This window comes from Eschrichtius robustus, chromosome 6 (assembly GCF_028021215.1).
Source record: "Eschrichtius robustus isolate mEscRob2 chromosome 6, mEscRob2.pri, whole genome shotgun sequence".
NCBI classification, from domain to species: domain Eukaryota; kingdom Metazoa; phylum Chordata; class Mammalia; order Artiodactyla; family Eschrichtiidae; genus Eschrichtius; species Eschrichtius robustus.
This window is the reverse complement of record NC_090829.1, coordinates 97,881,834-97,901,689: the sequence shown is the minus strand read 5'-3', so window position 1 is coordinate 97,901,689 and position 19,856 is coordinate 97,881,834. Positions and strand designations below refer to the sequence as shown.

The 19,856-nt window shown below is 38.3% G+C and overlaps 1 pseudogene; it reads left to right on the top strand.

The window, feature by feature from the left end:
* Positions 1-3,215: 3,215 nt before the first annotated feature.
* LOC137765933 (actin-related protein 3 pseudogene) lies at positions 3,216-4,036 on the top strand (annotated as a pseudogene).
* The last annotated feature ends 15,820 nt before the right edge of the window (positions 4,037-19,856 follow it).

Here is a 19,856-nt window from a genome sequence, read left to right as displayed (position 1 = left end):
TTGCCCAAAATTCTTGGTTTGGCCTCAGCCCATTCCGTCCAGGTCCCACCTCTCGAGACATGAGGCTGGGTCAGAGGACTAGGTCTCCCACAGATCTGGGAGGAAAACCTGGATAAAACTGGTGGCAGCAGCAGCTGCCACCCCAACCTGACCACCATGCAGAAAACTTGGCCCTTTCACCATCACTTGCCCTCAGTACAGGGCTTCTCTCTGCTCTGTTCCTCCTACTGAACCAAATCTTTTGCAAATGTGGGCAAAACAGCAGTAGCAGGGAGAAGCCTAGGCCCTTAAAACTCTCCTCAAAGTGTCTTAAAACTCTCCTCAAAGTTCCCTGATGGTGGTGGTGAGTCTGGACTCTACCATCACTACCTAAAATTCTGAGATTAATAGTGGCACCAGGGAGCCACAGGAATGGAACCAAAGCTGGTGCCTCGGTTGTGACTATATAGTGTTCCTAATTAATCCCATCTGGCTTCATATAATTATCTAAGCAGAAGTGCTCTTGGCATTATTTGAATCACAGATTTAGCTCTGGCTTCTGCTGGTAGCTATAGAGCCCTTTCTTCAAAGCATGTAGCAATGCAAGCAGAAGGAATAATTTGCTTCTTATAGACATATGCCCTGGACAAGAGACATCTTCTGGGTGAGATACTACCAGAAACATAATCCATAACCACTAAAAAAATCCTTTCTGTAAATAGTGCCAAATGCAATTTTAAAAACCTTATAAATCATGATAGTTTAAAAAATGAATGGCACATCATAGTTTACAAAGTATTTTCACCAATTTTCCCATTTGAAAGGAAGATAGGGAGTGAATATCACAACTTCAAACTAAAAATAACAGAAGGAGAATTGGCTTTAACTGGGAAGAAGAAAGAGTTAAGATCCTCCCTCTCACCAAGAAATAACAGGGGAAATAAATAAGAAGACAAACAACCTAAGACCAAACTTCAACATCAATTATATATGTGCCCCTGTCAAGGGGACTATGATATGTAGTCCCAACATGCTTTGTAGTAGGATTCACCTGGGTTCAGGTATTTCTGGAATTCTGATTATACAGGCTTTTCAGAAACTTATACTGCTAGACAATTCACTCATGGGAAGAAAACGATATGGTTTAAGCTATAGAATATGTTTTCAAGAACTGCTATGTTGTGATCATACCTGTCCCTTATAATCTTTACATTTCAGTTTCTGAAGAAAGAAAAGCAGGATTTTCACTTTATTTATATGCATCAGAGAAGTGCAGGAAAACGTATCCATGAAACTTACTGTGGTTGACAATCTGCTTAGTTGCAGCAATGTGTTTGATATGGGCTCTGGACACAAAGCAAACCCCCATAGTAGAAAATGACAACTGATGCTTTTGCCAAAGCCTGCCAGTGGCTGGTGACCATGACCTGCCTAATCCTGAGTGCTTGTCTCTTAGTGGTGGTTCCCTGTGTATGTGTGTGTCCCACCAGAGTTATCTGGGTGGGTGGTCTATGAAATATTTGGAATTTATGGCCAACCTTGCCTACAGACAGGCAACTACTTTAAATGCCATTGCTTGCTGTTTGATTGTGGAGTGGTACCTGGTTAATTCTCCCCAGAATCAAATCAAACACTAATAATGCTATGAGATTCTGGTTACTATTAGTATAATTCATTATGTGCAAGGGTAAGACTTGCCAACACATAAAACATGTCCTTCAGAGCCAAGGTGAAAAGGGAAGCAAGCATTCTTTGCCACTTCTTCAAAAAAGAAGAGGAAAGAAGAAAGTGAGATACTATCCTGTGTAAGCCCATAGATAGCTTCTCTTTTCTGCTAACAGTTTTATTCTCTCTCCAGAGTTCTAATGTATGTCAAACCACTGCATAATATTTCTCAAATTTTTAAATGTCAATAAGAATTTCAAAACAAAACAATCTATTTTTGAAAAAGAAATCTTTTCTCATTGTGAAAATAATTATTCAAATGCCATACTAAGCCATTATACCTTCAATTTAGAAAATGTAAATACCCTTGGAAGAATAATACCATAATGTATTTGACATTATTTACACTTAGTATGAATGAAGGCTATGAGAATTGGCTTTTACTGGGAAGAAGAAGGAATTAAGACACTAACTCATCAAGGAAGAACAGAAGACTGAAAGTAAAGGAATAGAAAAAAATAACCCATGCAAATGAAAATGAAAAGAAAGCTGGGATAGCAATACTCATATCAGAAAAAACGGATTTTAAAATAAAGTCTGTAACAAAAGACAAAGATGACCATAATATAATGATAAAGGGGTCAATCCAAGAAGATGATATAGCATTCATAAATATATGTGCATTTAATATAGGAGCAACTAAATATATAAAGCAAATATTAACAGACATAAAGGGAGAAATTGACAGTAATACAATAATAGTAGGATACTTGAATATACCACTTACATCAGTGGACAGATCAACCAAACAGAATATTAATAAGGAAACAGTGGCCTTAAATGACACATTACACCAGATGGTCTTAATAGATATCTGTAGAACATTCTATCAAATAAACAAACAAAAAACCCCAGCAGAATACACATTCCTTTCAAGTGCACATGGAATTTTCTCCAGGATAAATAACATGTTAGGCCACAAAACAAGTCTCAATAAATTTAGAAAATTTAAATTATTTACATTAAACAACTTTTCCAACCACAACAGTATGAAACTAGAAATCAATTACAGGAAGAAAAATGGAAAAAACACAGACATGTAGAGACTAACATCTTACTAAGAAAAGAGTGAATTGACAAAGAAATGAAAGACGAAATCAAAAAATACCTTGAGATGAATGAAAATAGAAATGCAAAGTTCTAAAATCTATAGGACACAGCAAAAGCAGTTCTAGGAGGAAAGTTTATAGTGATACAGGCCTACCACAAGAAACAGGATAAATCTCAAATAAACAACCTAACTTTCCATCTAATAGACTTAGAAAAAGCCCAAAGTTTACAGAAGGAAGGAAATAATAAAGATCAGAGCAGAAATAAATAGAGACCAAAAAAAAAAAAAAAAAACACAATAGAAAAGATCAATGAACCTAAGAGCTGGTTTTTTTGAAAATATAAACAAAATTGATAAACCTTCAGCCAGACTCACTAAGAAAAAAAGAGAGGCCAAATAAACAAAATTAGAGGTGAAAAAGAATGAAGTAATAGAAAAAGCCACAGGTACCATGAAGTGGCCGGTCCACCATGGTATAGTTTAAGGCTGTCACCTAATGGAAAGGTTTATAGAGCAAATGTTCTCTCAATACTTAAAGCACAACCTGAATGTCATTACTTTCTTTTGATTAAATCTCCACTAAATGCTCCTGAAAATAGAATATACTACTGAAATATGGTTTGAGTACTTCAATATTCCAGGCTTGTACATAGCCATGCGGGCTGTGCTTGCATTAACAGCATCCTGAGCAACAAGACATGTAGGAAAACTGATAGTGACTGGTATTAAGGTGCTGTCACTCCTGTCCTTTCTGTGGTTACAGGACATGTGATTGGCAGCTGAGGTAAGCACATTCCAGTCACAAGGTGAGCTGTACTGTATTTCATTCAGCAACTACTGAGAGGCCAAGAAGTAGGAATTCCTCTAGGGCAATCCCTGGAAACAGCTATGGAAGTAAAGTAGTGCTACAGTTATGTCTGCCCAGATTTACTAAAAGAATTTAACAAGTATGACACAGAGGGGCCAAGTAGATAAAACAGTATACTAGAATCAAGGCAATCTCAAAGAAAGAATTTTCCATTGACGTTGGTTACGACAGATCTTTGGAACCTGAAATCTTTTTTCATCCAGAATTTGCTAATCTAGAATTTACCTACCTAACAAGTAGTAAATGAAGTAATTCAGCATTATCTTATTGGTGTCAGAGTTCTCTCTACAAGGATACTGACCTCACTTAACTGGATGTGCAGAGACTTTGAGTGTCACTCTTATATTTTGAAAGAAAAAAATGACCAAGTAAAAAGTACATTTCAAAAAGTAGCTTCATACACAACAATGTGAATGTATTTAATGCCACTGATCTGTACACTTAAAAATGGCTAAAATGGTAAATTTCATGCTATATGTTACCACAATAAAAGACTTAAAAATTTTTTTTTAACTTTAAGAGGCCTCATGACACTTGCCCTTACTCATTCATGGGTCAAGGAATTCCAGTAATTAGGAAATGCTACCCTCCACACTAAAAGAAAATTGGTTTTTGTTGCAAGTGTTTTAGAACTAAGAAGCTAGTACAGTTGACCCTTGAACAACAAGGGTTTGAACTGCGCAGGTCCACTTATATGTGGATTTTTTTTCAATAGTAAATACTACAGTTCTACACAATCTGTGGTTGATTTAATCCATAGATGTGCAACCACGTATATGGAGGAACCACATATACGGAGGAACTATGAAGGACTGACTATAACTTGTACACGCATTTTTCACTGAGTGGAGGGTCCACGCCCCTAACCCCACATTGTTCAAGGGCCAACTGTCTATTGGATTAAGTTTAATTCCTTGGACTCTTTTTCTTGATAAAAAAAAAAAATTTTTTTTCTTTTCAAAATAAAACAGCCTGTTGGATCTTTTTTTTCTAAAAAACAAAGCAATGTTCACAACATTCAGGTATTACCACACCAGTTTCAGCCTCTGTTTATTGAAATTTCTTCCTGGTTCACATGTCTAAGCACATGCCACTGACCCAACCTGTGAGAGGCAGACACAAAGTGGTGTTGCAGGTGCAAACAGTTGTCTACTTTGACTGCTCTTCTAACTCCTCTCCTACGACAGAAATCACTGGCAATGCCAATTAAATCTCTATCAGCTGATTTTGGGGTGGTTCTAATGCACCTCTTTGTTCCCTCTTTGTTCCCTCTTTGTTCTTTTTTTCTTTTCTCTCTCTTTTTTACTTTATTTTATTTTTTTGGTGGGCTTTGTGTCTGGCTTCTCTCACTTAACAAGGTTTATCCACGTGTAGCATGTATCAGAACTTCATCCCTTTTCATGACCTTAGTCATTTCAGGCAGCTATAACAAAATACCATAGACTGGGTGACTTAAACAACATTTATTTCTCATCGTTCTGAAGCCTGTGAAGTCCACGAAAAAGGGGCTAGCAGATTGGAGATTTGGTTCTTGGTGAGGGCCCTCTTGCTGACTTGCAGATGGCCAACTTCTCACTGGATCCTCACATGGCAGAGAGAAGATGCTTTAATGTCTTTTCCTTTCCTCATAAGGATACCAATCCTATTATGTGGGCTCCACTCTCATGAGCCCATGTAAACCTAATTACCTTCCAAAGACCTCCTCTCTTCACATCATCACATTGGGGGTAATGGCTTCAATATTTGAGTTGCGGTGGGGGGAGTAGGGGAGACAGAAACATTCAGTCCATAACATGACCCAATAATATACCATTGTACAAACAATACTACATTTCATTGATTCATTCATTAGTTGACAAGCATTTGGGTTATTTCCACTTTTTGACTATTATGAATAATGCTGTTATGAACATTTGTGTACAAGTTTTTTGTGGCCACATGTTTCAGTTCTCTTGAGTATATACCTAGGAGAGGAATTGCTAGTTCATATGGCAGCTCCATGTTTAACCACTCAAGGAACTGCCAATCCGATTTCCCAAATGGCTGCACCATTTTACAATCCCATAAGCAATATACAAGGGTGCAATTTCTCCAAATCCTCACCAACACTTACTGTCTGTCTTTTTTATTATAACCATCCATCCTAGTGGGTGGGAAGCGGTATCTTGTGATTTTTGATTTGTATTTCCCTAATGTCTAATGATGTTGATCACCTTTTCTTGTGCTTATTGGTCATTTGTATATCTTCTTCAGAGAAATGTCTATTTGAACTTGTCATCCATTTTTAATTGGATTATTTGCCTTTTTATATTGAGTATAAGAGCTCTTTATATTTTAGATACAAGTCCCTTATCAGAGATATGATTTGCAAATATTTTTTCCCTTTTTGGATTGTCTTTTTATCTTCTTGATAGTGTCCTTTGAAGCACAAAAGTGTTTTTTTTTTAAATTTTGATGATAAATTGCTTTTTTAAAAAGTTTTTGGAGGTCTGGATCCAGAATAATGTTTTCCTAACACCTAATGAAAAGTTTCATAGAATTTTATAGCAGGTAGGAAGGTAATTCAGGTGTATAGTACAAGAAGAACAAGAGAGTTTAATTGATAATTAATTAAAGGGGAAAATATTTTGATGGGTAGAAAATTAAATTTCACATAGTTAATATATAAGAATAAAGGCTCTGTAATATATTTTTACTTCTTTTCATATGTGTAAATGCACATAAAGCAGATTGAAAGGAGTTATTTTATAAACATAAGCCAGAAGAAAAAAATCTATGCTTGCCCCTAACACTAAGTGAAACTGAAGGGAAAACAGAGTTGTTTACTCAGGTAAATATGGGGGGGATCTATAAATGATGAATAGCTTTATTAAAGAAGTTATTAACTTTATATACTGAACTACTGCTAACGACATTTTAATAAAAGTTGCTTTTGAAATAAACTTTTCTGGTTAATCTCTCCACTCTCTTTGGAATCTTTGGTAGGTAAAAAAATAAGCTAAATTCACACCTGAAAATTTTAACAGTTTATGCAGAGCATACAAAGTTAACAGCTTATAAATTCTCCTTACCTCAAGAAAGGAAATGGGCAGAAGTAACCATGAACCACTACTGTAGTCGCTCCTGCTAAAATACTTCTCCAGTGTACTTTTAGCTATTCATTTCCTTCTTTTTTCGAGTTATAACAGACATATAACATTATATTAGTTTCAGGTGTACACATAATGATTCAGTATTTGTATATATTGCTAAATGATCACCACAATGTCTAATTAATATCTATCACCACACATAGTTACAAAAAGTTGTTTTCTTGTGATGAGAACTTAAAATCTACTCTCAGCAATTTTCAAATGTACAGTATAGTATTATTAACTATAGTCACCATGCTATACATTGCCAGGACTTATTTTATAACTGGAAGTTTGTGCCTTTTGACCATCTTCATTCATTTCGCCCACCCTCCACCACCTTGCTTCTTCCACCCACCAATCCATTCTCTGTATCTATGAGTTCAGTTATAGATTTTTTTTAGATTCTACATAGAAGTGAAATTATATGGTATTTGCTTTCCTCTGTCTGACTTATTTCACTTAGCATAATGCCCTTAAGGTTCATTTGTGTTGTCACAAATGGCAAGATTTCATTCCTATTTATGGCTGAATAATATATAAATCACATTTTCTTTATCCATTCATCCATTGATGGACACAGTTGTTTCCATGTCTTGGCTATTATAAATAATGCTACAATGAACATAAGGGTGCACATATATCTTTTCAAGCTAGTGTTTCGTTTTCATCAGATAAATACCCAGAAGTGAAATTGCTGGATCATATGTAGTTCCATTTTTAATTTTTTGAGGAACCTCCATATTATTTTCCATATTGGCTGCTCCAATTTACATTCCTACCAACAGTGCACAAGGATTCCCTTTTATTCATGTTCTCACCAATACTTGTTATTTGTTGTCTTTTTGATAATAGCCATTCTGACAGGTGTGAGGTGATATCTCATTGTGGTTTTGATTTGCATTTCCCTGATGATGAGTGATGTCAAGCACTTTTTCATGTACCTGTTGTCCCTTTGTATGTCTTCTTTGGAAAAATGTGCATTCATTCACATCCTCTGCCCATTTTTTGATCAGATTGTTTTTTTGCTATTGAGTTGTATGAGTTCTTTATATGTTTTGGATACTAACCCCTTATCAGGTATATGATTTTCAAATATCTTCTCTCATTTGGTAAGTTGCCTTTTCATTTTGTTGATGGTTTCCTTTTTTGTGCAAAACCTCTCTGCTCTTTAATGATGATATTAAACACCAAGATGGCACAATTTATGGACAAATATTTTTCATAATAAAAAGTATCCTTGGGCTTCCCTGGTGGCGCAGTGGTTGAGAATCTGCCTGCCAATGCAGGGGACACGGGTTCCAGCCCTGGTCTGGGAAGATCCCACATGCCGCGGAGCAACTAAGCCCGTGTGCCACAACTACTGAGCCTGCGCGTCTGGAGCCTGTGCTCCGCAACGAGAGGCCGCGATAGTGAGAGGCCCGCGCACCGTGATGAAGAGCGGCCCCCGCTTGCCGTGACTAGAGAAAGCCCTCGCACAGAAACGAGGACCCAACACAGCCAAAAAACAAATAAATTAATTAATTTTTAAAAAAAGTATCCTTTGTATTGCTCCATTGTTGCAATAATATGACATTTAATTTTGAGAAAGATGCACTTAGGTTTTGGTGGTACTTCCAAGAAAACACTAGTTCTCAAAAAATTTTGTTATTTCTAGTTATTCCCAGGAAAAATGCTGAAACATTAAATGAATCTAAATATTAAGGGCTCCATGTGAAGCTGCATGCTAAGCCTCAGCTCTTGTGAGGCTGTGTAACACCTTGATTTTAAACTTCTAGCCTCTGTAAGAGAATACATTTCTAGAGTTTTAAACCACCAAGTTTGTAGTACTTTGTTACAGCAGCCCTAGAGAAGAATACTCTAGCTAATAGTCTCCTCATTGTTCATGAAATACATCAACCTGTTTCCCACCTCCACACCTTTGCTTAACTAGTCCGTCACCCCAAATGTCATACCTTTCACCTTTCCACTTATCCTGCCTAGCCTTCGGGACCTCTCTCAGTCCTACTTATTCCAAGCAATTTTCTCCAGCTCTTCCTACCCACTTATGCTCTTAACTGTTCATCGCAATATATATTTATATACACTCTTCTCGTACTACTTAAGGTTCTATGTCTTGTTTCCCTAAACAAATTGAAAGTTCCATGAATGCAGATTCTTATGCTGCACTTATGTAACCTTAAACTTAGCAAGCACGAAGACATATTTAATTACTGCATAGCATCAGATAAACCAAGGTAATGGGCCTCACAGCTGTAGCACCACCGATATTAAAAACCAAATCTCAGTGACCTTGCTGCAGACTCCTCCCCAGATTCTACATCTCACAGGCTGAACTGCTATAACCCAGTTAGAATGGAATGAATGAGAGCCCAGGTCATTCCCCTGTTGTGCTGCTCAGGGCTAAAATTCCACCCAAAAAGCTATTACTGTCACTTTGTCATCGTTTTGTGAAATAAAAAGGGGATCTATGAAAGGTTACCACAGCAAAGCTATAATTCCTACAGCATTATAGTAATAGTGATATCGAAGATCTTTGATGCATTTAGGTTGCAGAGGTCTGAGGTTGCTGAGCTTGATATTAATCAAAGAGAAGACTAATAGTAAAATAAAATGAATGAAACAGACCTCAAGAAAAATCTTCCAATCTTCCTTTGTGATGCAAGCATGAAGGAAACATTTTCTCAGAGTGGAATGGCTTTGAATGGATATTTGCAAATTATCTTTCTTTTCTTCCTTCTTTGTTCCCAGCCAATGGCTTTAGATAAACTCTGTTATCATCATATCTTCTTACGTACCTATTTTCAGGAGTCTCAGGTAAGAACCCATGACCCACCTCCTTGCAAAATGTAGGAAAGCTAACTGGCTGCAGGGAAGAACCTTGAATGCAGTTATGGACCAACTGTCAAAGATGCTGTTAGGACAAGGTACACACAAGACACTTCCTCCTCTGGCCTCTCTTGTTAATACAATATGAGTTATGATGGGACTAAGGGGGTGGAACTGGGAAGTTACATTATCAAGACAAAGTCTTCATGGAAGTTCCCCTCTCTGAGTCAGACTTGGGCCAGGACATTGTCTGCCTCCCATGGAATAGTGGAATCCACGTGATCAAAAAAATCTTAGGGATTCTCCAAGCCAAGAAGTCATTGCCTCCCCTAAATTATCCCAGAATCCAAAGGGGAATGGCCACTAGATCCTGATGAAACAACTCTTTAACCTACCACCAAGACTAGCTGAGCAAAGATTTCACACCCAGCCACCATGAGTCCCATGGAGAGGACTCCACAATTCATTAACCCTTTTCTGCTATCCTCCCCACCAAGGGTCACAGCCACCGGAGCTACAGAACTGCCACAGTGAGAGTTTTCCCTCTCTTCTATTTTATACATGGTCAGCATGAATTCCCAGAAAAACTGAGTCTCAAAAGACTCTCACAATTTCTCCCTCTTTCCCTCCCTCTCCTTCTCTCACTCTCACTCTCTCTCTCTCTCTCTGTGTCACACACACACACACACACACACACGCAAGCATGTATGCATTTGAAGGGCTTGATTTGGCTCATTATTTCCTTTTCCATAATTTCTATTCATTCAATAGGTTACCAAGTATCAAAAAAAAAAAAAAAAAACTCTTCTAAGACACTGGGAAAAAAGCTTTGGCCTCATGGTGTGTCAATGTTTATGATATGCAGGGTCCTCTTGCTCTGTCTGTGGGTATAGCACACACACGCACAGAGCTGGCTAGATGGCTGACAGGCACGAATGTCACCAGCCACCACCTTGCTGGGTCTCCAGGCCTTCACAGTGAATTGTCTCTCAGGGACCTACAGTCTTTCCTGAAGTCTGATCTCTATTGTCAACACTCCAGGTCTACAAATAATTTTGTACATTCTAGAATAGTGGTTCTCAACCTGGGTGCATGTTAGAATCACCTGGAAATTTTTATTTAAAAGGTGATGCCTGCCCATCCTAGAGATTCTGGTTTGATTGGCTGGGAATGGTCTAGGATCAGTGGATTAGTCACCAGGAGGCTATGATGTATGGCCCAGGTCAAGAGAACCTGGGGAGGTGGGGAGGGGGTCAGTGTTCCAGCCTCTTTTTCCAAAAGGCCCACAATCTCTATGTAAATTCATATTTGCAAATAGATTTGGGAGGAAAGTGAGATACTGACTAATTCCTCTCACCATAGGGATTTTAACCCTCTCTGCCCACCTATTACAACTATTTCCCTTTCAATTATAGCCAAAAGCAAATATAAAGAATTTTGTTGTAAACAACATTTTCTCCTTCCATTTACTGCCTCAGTAGGAAGATGTAACTGTTGGCATTGCATTATTATAATAAAGAGAGAAAATACACCATTCCAAGTGACATTAGAATGTGTTGATCATGCAATCTTGTCCTCTATTCACTCATTTTTACCTAAATTCACAGCAGGAAAAGGGGTCATAATTTTCCTATTTTGTGCAACTATAGGCTATTTTAATAAGAAGCAAGCATAGATAATTATCTGAAAGGTCTTCTATTATAAGAAGCAAGTCACTTCTCCTAAAAATACTAGTAAATAACACCCTTATGTGACATATAGTCATAACCCTGCTCCAAGGGAGGACAAGGCCAATTTATCAGATTTTCATCTGCCTCATTAATTCTCCACTCCTTTCAGAGCCTGCAATTTAATTGCAGAGAGAAACTATAAATGACCCTGCAGAGTGAATGTGGAAGAATTAGCCATCATCTTTATTTATGAGTTTCTAAACAAAGAAGCTAGCAAATATGAACACAGTCGATATCTCCCAGGCCACACCAACCGGGGGTAAAAAGAGGGTCACATACGTTATAAACAGGAGTTGTTGATTTTGTTCTCCATCAACTCTGCCAAAACTCTGGTTCCCTCAAAATAACTCTCAAAGAATTCTGGGAGTCTTAAGGGGCTACAGGAACTAAGGCTTGTATTTGTTATGGATGTCTGCCCTTTTCCTCTGTCCTGCTCAAGCTCACTAAAGTGAAAGTGTCTCAGACGTAGAGAACAAACGTATGGACACGAAGGGGGGAAAGCGGGGATGGGATGAATTGGGAGACTGGGATTGACATATATACAATAATACGTATGAAATAGATAACTAATGAGAACCTGCTGTATAGCACAGGGAACTCCACTTCGCTGCGCAGTAGAAACTAACACAACATTGTAAAACAACTATACCCCAATAAAAAATAAATTAACTAAATAAATAAATAAAGAGAAAGTGTCTGTTTTGGAGGACTCCAGAGTTGTGAGCTACACCATCACCACCTTTATGCCTGGAGTGGCTGCTATTACACAGCCAATGCTGCCTGACAGAGTCTATACCCGTGGAGGTTTCTCTTTTGACTCTTTCTTGGAGTCACCTTATCTTAGGACTTAAGTGTGACTCCATGACTCTGAGCTGGAGAACTATATGGATGAAAGGCATTTGCTCTGTTTAAGATCATCCCTCCTCTCTGGCTTTGCACCATTCTCCCAGAATCAAGCATTTTTGTCTTCATTTTCTCCTATGAAATTTATTATTGGAGACTCTTCAGTTTACCTATTCACCCCTCCCTACCCCTAGTCCTCCAGATGTATTCAGTCATTCATTCACTCAACAGTTAGGCACTGTTGAGGATACAACGATGGGCTGGACAGGTACAGTCTTCTCCTCATAGACCAAGTGCCATAAGCAGGTTCTCTGGTGGGGAAGTTGAGGATGCTGTGAGCACGCAAAGGACAGGCGCTTCCTCCCATATGTGTGTAGTCAAGGAGTGGTTCTCAGAGGAAAGAAACGGCCTCAGAACGGAAACTAAAAGAAGGAGCAGGAGCTGGGCAGGCAAGGCAGAGCAAGAGCCAGGGCGCAGAGAGAGAGTACTGGGAGGTGGGGCAAGGAAGGGGCAACTCCAGACATAAAGAGCATCATATACAAAGTCTCAGAGGTTAGGTAGAACATTGAGAATTCCAAAGATAATCCCAGAAGACTCACTTCCATCAGAAGTTTTACCTTTCTGCACCAATAACTTGTAATCAGAAAGGGGAAAAAACAGCTGATTGGGCTTGTTCTTCTGAGTGGTTTTTTTTGAGGTGTTAATTAAGTAGGGACAGGCTCTGAAGTCAGATGGAAATAGAGTTGCCAGATAAACTACAGAATGCCCAGGTAAATTTGAATTTCAGATTATATATATATATATATATATATACATATATATATATATATATATATACACACATATATATGTATATATATACATATATATATTCAAAAAATAAAAAATAATTTTTAGTACAAATATCTCAAATATTGCATGGTATATACTAAAAGTTATTTGTTGTTTATCTGGAATTCTAATTTAACTGGATGTACTATATTTTTATTTGCTAAATCTGGCAACCATAGACCATGAAAATGATCAAAAACTTGGTCACATTCACTGGAAAATCAATTGGAAAAAGAAGAGATAAGATTACAAAAGCAGACATCAATGGTAAAAACATAAAAAAAAAATGCAACTCACAGAAATAAAGATTACAGCAGGTCAAGCAAATTTCCTTGTCTGAATTCTAAGTAACTAAAACCCACGGAGAATGTCTTACAATAGCATATAGAGGGTTCTTTGCCACAAGCACTTTGTAAGAGCAGGATTGCAGAGGAAGGACCCCTAAGACTGAGTCCCCAACTCACTAGTAATTTTCAGTCCAGCCAATGAAACTGATACCAACAGAAAAGAGACCTGCAGTCATCAAACAGCAGGGTCAGCCATCCTTGGACTCCCGGTCACACACAGACAAGGTGGTGACCACATCGTGGTTCTTGAGAATTCTGGTGGGTGAAAGCACATCTAAATACATGTGTGTTTGTCTTCTGGCAGCTCATTATAATAGAGCCTTCTGCCCATGTCTTGTGGTCCAGTCTCAATACATAGGCCCCACCTCTGACTCTGAAGGAAATGGATGAGAAACCGCATGTCCACTGGGAGGAGGAAAGTTTACAACAGCAGAAAACAAACAAAATAGACCGGGAATGGGGAGCAAAAAGGATTTCTGCTTTCTTAGTCCTGATATGAAGAACAGCAGTGTTTGATGAAGAAATTAAATGGGAAGAATAAATAAATTTATTTATTCATAAATAAATTTTCCATAGATAGGCTTGTAGCAAACCTGAGTTTTTAATGGACACAAGAGAAAGACTGAAGATAGAATATTTTTCTTCTGCTGCAACTTGAATAAATTGTTGACCTTAAGTGGAAATACACTAAGTTTGAGGGCAGATGAGAACAAAACCAATAAATTTCATAGGACTGTAGTGAACACCAGATGGTGAAAAAGAGTCTTACCAAACCAGACATCTGCTTTCATCTCTAAGAGACAAGAGAGATGTACAAAATATTTTTAAAGGATACCAAAAAAAGAGGCATTAGAGATGACAGAGTGCAAAGGCGCAGCCTCAGATTTCAAATCGAGAGGTACCCGCATGGTCATTTGTCCATATATTCCTTACCCCCAGCCTTCTGCCCCAGACTCCTGAGCTTCCACAGTACCTGGTAGTCTCAGTTCTTCACATTCAATCCCAATCTGAAATTATAGTCTAGAGACCAGCTTTGAACTATTCAAAGCTGAAATGCCTAAAACCCCCTCTTCCTATTCCCTACCCCTTTCAATCCATCCTCCCCTGCAATAAAACTAAGTATACTCATTCCGGGTTCCAAGATGGAGACAGCCTCTTCTTTCCAGAAGCAGGCACAGCAGTGGGGTGGGTCATGTAGGTTGATCTTCCCACCCAGTTCTTCACATCAAGTTAAAATAAAAAGTAGTTTTCACTCATGAGGTTCATATGTTACACTAGACTTGAATATATATGTTGCATTTTTTTTGCAATTAAAAAGTAGGGTTATTTGGAGACATTCCAAAACATATAACCAAAAAAAAGGAAAGTCATGCTTTGCTTGTATGAAACAATGTACAATAGAGGTGAGCCATGTTAAAAATAATCTCAGTTGGATGTTCTTATGAACCAAAGCTTCATTAGAAACCATGCTTTCAGATCAAATCATCTGCTGCAAAGTGTACACAGCCTTAAAACAGGTGGTTAGTTCCTATTCTTTCTTTTTTTTTAAGAAATAGTTTTCTTATTTCAAAAATAATATCAAGGGACTTCCCTGGCGGCCCAGTGGTTAAGACTCCACACTCCCAATGCAGGGGGCACGGGTTCAATCCCTGGTTGGGTAACTAAGATCCCGCATGCCCTGTGGTGCAGCCAATAAATAAATAAATAAGTAAATAAAAATTTAAAAACGAAAACAAAACAATATCAAAAGTTTGGGAAACCAAAAGCACAAAGGAGAAAATTTAAATCACCCATAATCCTATCACTTAGAAGTAACTACTATTAATTTACATGTTGTTATTTAGCCTCCTAGTCTTTGTTCTGTATTTACATAATGTTATTATAAAAATGAAATCATCCTGTGCTTATTGTTTAGTAACAACTTTACCAATAAACATATACAGGCAACATGCTTACATCATTAAATATTCTTCTAAAACACATAGGTAATTTTTTTTATTGAAGTATAGTTGATTTACAATGTGTTAGTTTCAGGTGTACAACAAAGTGATTCAGTTATACATACTTCTTCAGATTCTTTTCCATTATAGGTTATTACAAGATATTGAGTATAGTTCCCTGTGCTATACGGTAGGTCCTTGTTTTTATCTATTTTATATGTAGTAGTGTGTATCTTTTAATCAAGCACCGTAAAATATTGCACACTGAACGTAAGTGAAAAGGCACTAAATTTGAGAAGAGATGAGAACAAAACAATAAATTGATTTTGTCTTACAGATGTGCCTTAATTTATTTAACCAATCCTCCTCATTTACCAAGAATTTAGATTATTCCCCACACCAGTTCCCTTGCTCTCGCTCTCTCTTCTCTCCCCATTAGCAATAATAAATATGACATCCTTGTAGCTAACCTTTTTGCACATCTAGTTATTTCCTTGAGATAAATTCCTAGAAGTGTAAGTGCTGGGTCAAAGGGAATTTACTATGCTTCCTGAACCAAATGTTTCTGTTTTCCTCCTGAATTTTTCTAGAATTAAGCAAGATCTCCACATGGGCCATTTTGGTGATATATGCAGTTTACAAGCATATTTCTTCTTGCATAATTCATTTACAATTTCTAATTTCATTCTACCAAGTGGCAGATGTTAAACACATGTCTATTAAATTTTTTAAAAAATCAGTCACCGTAACCTTCTTATGCTGACAGCTCCAGTCATTTCCAGTTCATTAAACTGTATCGCAAAATTAAATCAATTCATGAAAGCAACTAAACCTTGTAAAAGCAAGAAAGAGCTCATTTCTGTCCAAAGTAGTATAGAGAACTGTATTACTCTTAAATCTGAAGTCAGTGCAGGCACACACAACAACATGAATAAATCAACAGGCATTGTGCTGAGCAGATGAAGCCAGACACAAAAGAGCGCATATTTATGATTCTGTTTATGTAAAGTTCAAGAATAAGCAGAACTAATAGAGAGGGAGAGAAGTCAAAATAGTGGTGACCTCTTGAGGTCATGGAAGATGACTGACTGGGAAGCAGCCCAAGGGAGCCTTCTTGGGTCCTGGAGATATTCTATCTATTGGTCTGGATGACAGCTGCACAGGTATATGGAAGAAACTATTGAAATGTACATATAAAAAATTGAACAATATATTTAAAATTTGTGTACTTTTACTTTATGTACTTTGCTGTTGTATGTTGTCCTTTGATTTTTTTAAAAACTCCAAAAAAATCAAGTTCTAAATCAGTGGTTTATGTATTCATTTCCTAGGGCTGTCATAACAAAGTACCACAACCGGTCATCTTGAAACAACAGAATTTTCTTCTCTCACCGTCCTGGAATCCACGAGCTGAAAACAAGATGTCAGCAAGGCCATGCTCCCTCTAAAACCTGTAGGGGGAACTCCTTCCTTGCCTCTTCCTAGCTTCTGGTGGTTTGCCAGCAATCTTTGGCATCCCTTGACTTACAGATGCATCACTCCAATTCTCTGTCTTCATATGATGTCCTCGCTGTGTCTCTTGTCTTCACATGGCCGTATTCTTATAAGGACACCAATCATATTGAATTAGGGGCCCACTCTTCCCATTTGACCTCAACTAATTACATTTGCAACAGCCCTATTTTCAAATAAGGTCACATTCTGAGGTACTGGAGGTTGGGACTTCAACATACAATTGGAAGGGACATGATTCAACCCATAAAAGTTTACATTTTCTTCCAAAAATTTAAGTTCTGCAAAAGGAACCAAAATGAAGGAAATGGTGTCTGGAAGGTTTTATATCAGTCAGCAGTAAATAAACTATTTGCAAGGAGATTCCTCAGAAAATCCTCAGTCAGGGCTACAGATCTGTTCTTAGTTTCCAGAGTATGTATCAGAGGGAGGGAAGACACTTGTGAAAAATTACACAAGGGGAATTTGAAGATATGAAGAAAGAGCTCACAGGCATAGCAATTCAGTGCAGTACTTCTGAAATACTAAGATGTGTTATGGTTCATTGTTGGGCCAGTATCCAGCCAGCTGGCTGCCTCAAGGAAAGTTTTTTGGCAGCACAGAAAACAGCAGTAGAGAGTCAGCTTCTCTGGGTTTTGTATTCCAGAGTGAGAAGAAGATTAGGTGCGTAGCCGCAATACCTTGGGCAAAAATTTGGAGGCAGAACCTCATCCCTGCCCCTTAGATGTGAGAAGGATTCTTTTGGCATTGGGATGGAAGAAAAAAGAGAAAGGGGGTTTACTTTCTGATGCCTGGTAGACCCACTCAGGTTGGGAGGGGGTCAGATGCCAGTGAGGGAAAAACTGCAGCAGAAAAGACCATGGACAGCCTCACAGGTATTTCTGTCCCAGGTGTGGCCCAGCATCAGCAGAGGGCCCAGGGCCATGTGAACAGCTAAGGGTCACCTCAACGGAGACCTACAAAAGCCAAGAATTGAAGGGGCTTTTTGCCCAACACGCAGCAACCAAAAAAGTGATTCATTAAATTGATTACTAAATCTGACATAGTTTGTCCCCATTTATAAGACATTTCAAATAAATAAATGCACGAATCAGAAAAATACATCCCTTGTCAGATCACAAATTTCAATTTTGGGTTCAGAGATCATAGTCACCAAAAAAATCCACCAAAAGGGAAAATTATTCAGTGTTTCTAAGAGCACCAAGAAGGATAGGAACTAAAATTGAATTAGAGCTGAAACTTGGTACCGATGATTCAACTTTTATCAACTGTTCAGTTCATATCTAAAGAAGAAGAAACAAAAAGTATCTGGCATGCTGTCCAGGATATAAGAGCATAAAAGGAACTCAGACCAACAAGAGCTGGTCAGTCTTGCCCACAAAAATGAAACTGGCAGAAGAAAGCAATAGATGGGAAGCAAAGCGAGATCCGTGAAAAGGATTCCAATGGTAGCTGGGCATGCCTTGCTGCTTCTCTTAAATCCATCTGCCAGTATTATCTTAACCATGAGCGGCTCCCCAGCTGTAAAAAATGTACTCTGCTAACAAAACCACTTTTAGAAGAACATCAACCAAAAGCAGATGTATTTATACATACACAAATTGATGCTGTCTTTGCAGGCAGGACTGGCCTGTATCCATTTGATATGTTCATTGTTAAATAGTTCTACCTGCCCATTTTAGCATCACTGAGTATTTCTGCCTTTCACCTGACCTCTTAGATGACCGTGATTTCTGAACCAAATTTGGAAAGTCTGATCTGACAAGGGAGACTTTTTTTTCTGATCTGTGAATTTATTTGTGTAATGTATATATATTTATAGTCTTATAAATGAGGATCAATTATGTCAGATTTAATTAGAGGTTTATTCATTTTACTGAAAAGAATAAAATTACATGAAACTGAGTCTTGGCAAGAAAATCCAGGACATATGGTCATCAGACGAGGAAAACTGGGCTTTGTAGAGGAGAGAGCAGCTATCATCTGGAAACTGTCCCTTGTTTCTGGCAGCAGAGGAATTTACCTCCAGAAAATTGATCACTCTGTGAGTGCAAGGTCCAGCTCGGCCTCATGTGCCAAGGAAGACCTAACTATCATCTGGTGATGATAATGAGAAAAGAATGATTCCACAGGCTGAAGCAAAGCATGTGCTCGGATCCAATTTCCTTTGACTGCATTCAGACAGTCCCTGGTCTACTGTCAGCAGGCCCCTATGCCCTCCTTTCCAACCTAAGCATACTTGTGCTGCTCCATGGATGTCTGAGGTCTCTTTCCAACAGACCTAACCACGAGATGGACTTTCCGGCATGTTTGCCGATTCTGTTAGTTACATCTCGTGCTTTGCATCTCAAATTAATTCATCAGCAGATGAATATTTTGGCCAGAGCAAAAGCAGTGAATATTTCCATTTCTAAAAAATCATTACAGAAAATAAAAATTACTTCCATTCATTGTTTATTCTCCACCATGGACCTATACATTTAATCTTTAAAATAAATAAGCTGATAGCTTGGGTTGAGGGTAAAAGTATGACAGTTCTGAAATCATGAAAAAAAATAAGTGAAATTGATTCTTCTGACGCTATGCAGGAGACCTGACATCTAATAAAACACGCTCTTCTATAGATGAGGACCTTGACTCACAAAGCGCTTAAGGCAGCAGCTCTCAAACTGAACGTGTATCAGAATCTCCTGGGACGTGTCAACTCCAGCATCAGAGATTGCTGCAGTGGGTCTGGAGGGGAGGGCCAGGAATCTGCCTGCAGGAGGGTATAACCTACATATTTAACAATCACCCCAGGTGATTCTGTTGCAGGTGGTGTCCAGACTGCACTATGAAAAGATATTGAAACCACCCCCAGAGTCATGAAAACAAAACCAGCAGAGTCTCAGCTTAGAATTTGGGGACTGAGATGAGGGATAAGGAAGGTGTCCGGGCTCTTGGGCCTGACTCTCCCTCCTCTGCCCTGCTCCTCACTGTCAGGCTGCCCTTGCACTTGCCCCGAAAGCTATCTAAGTTAAGATTATATTGGAATTAAAATTTGAGCGACATGGTGCAATATATACTTTAA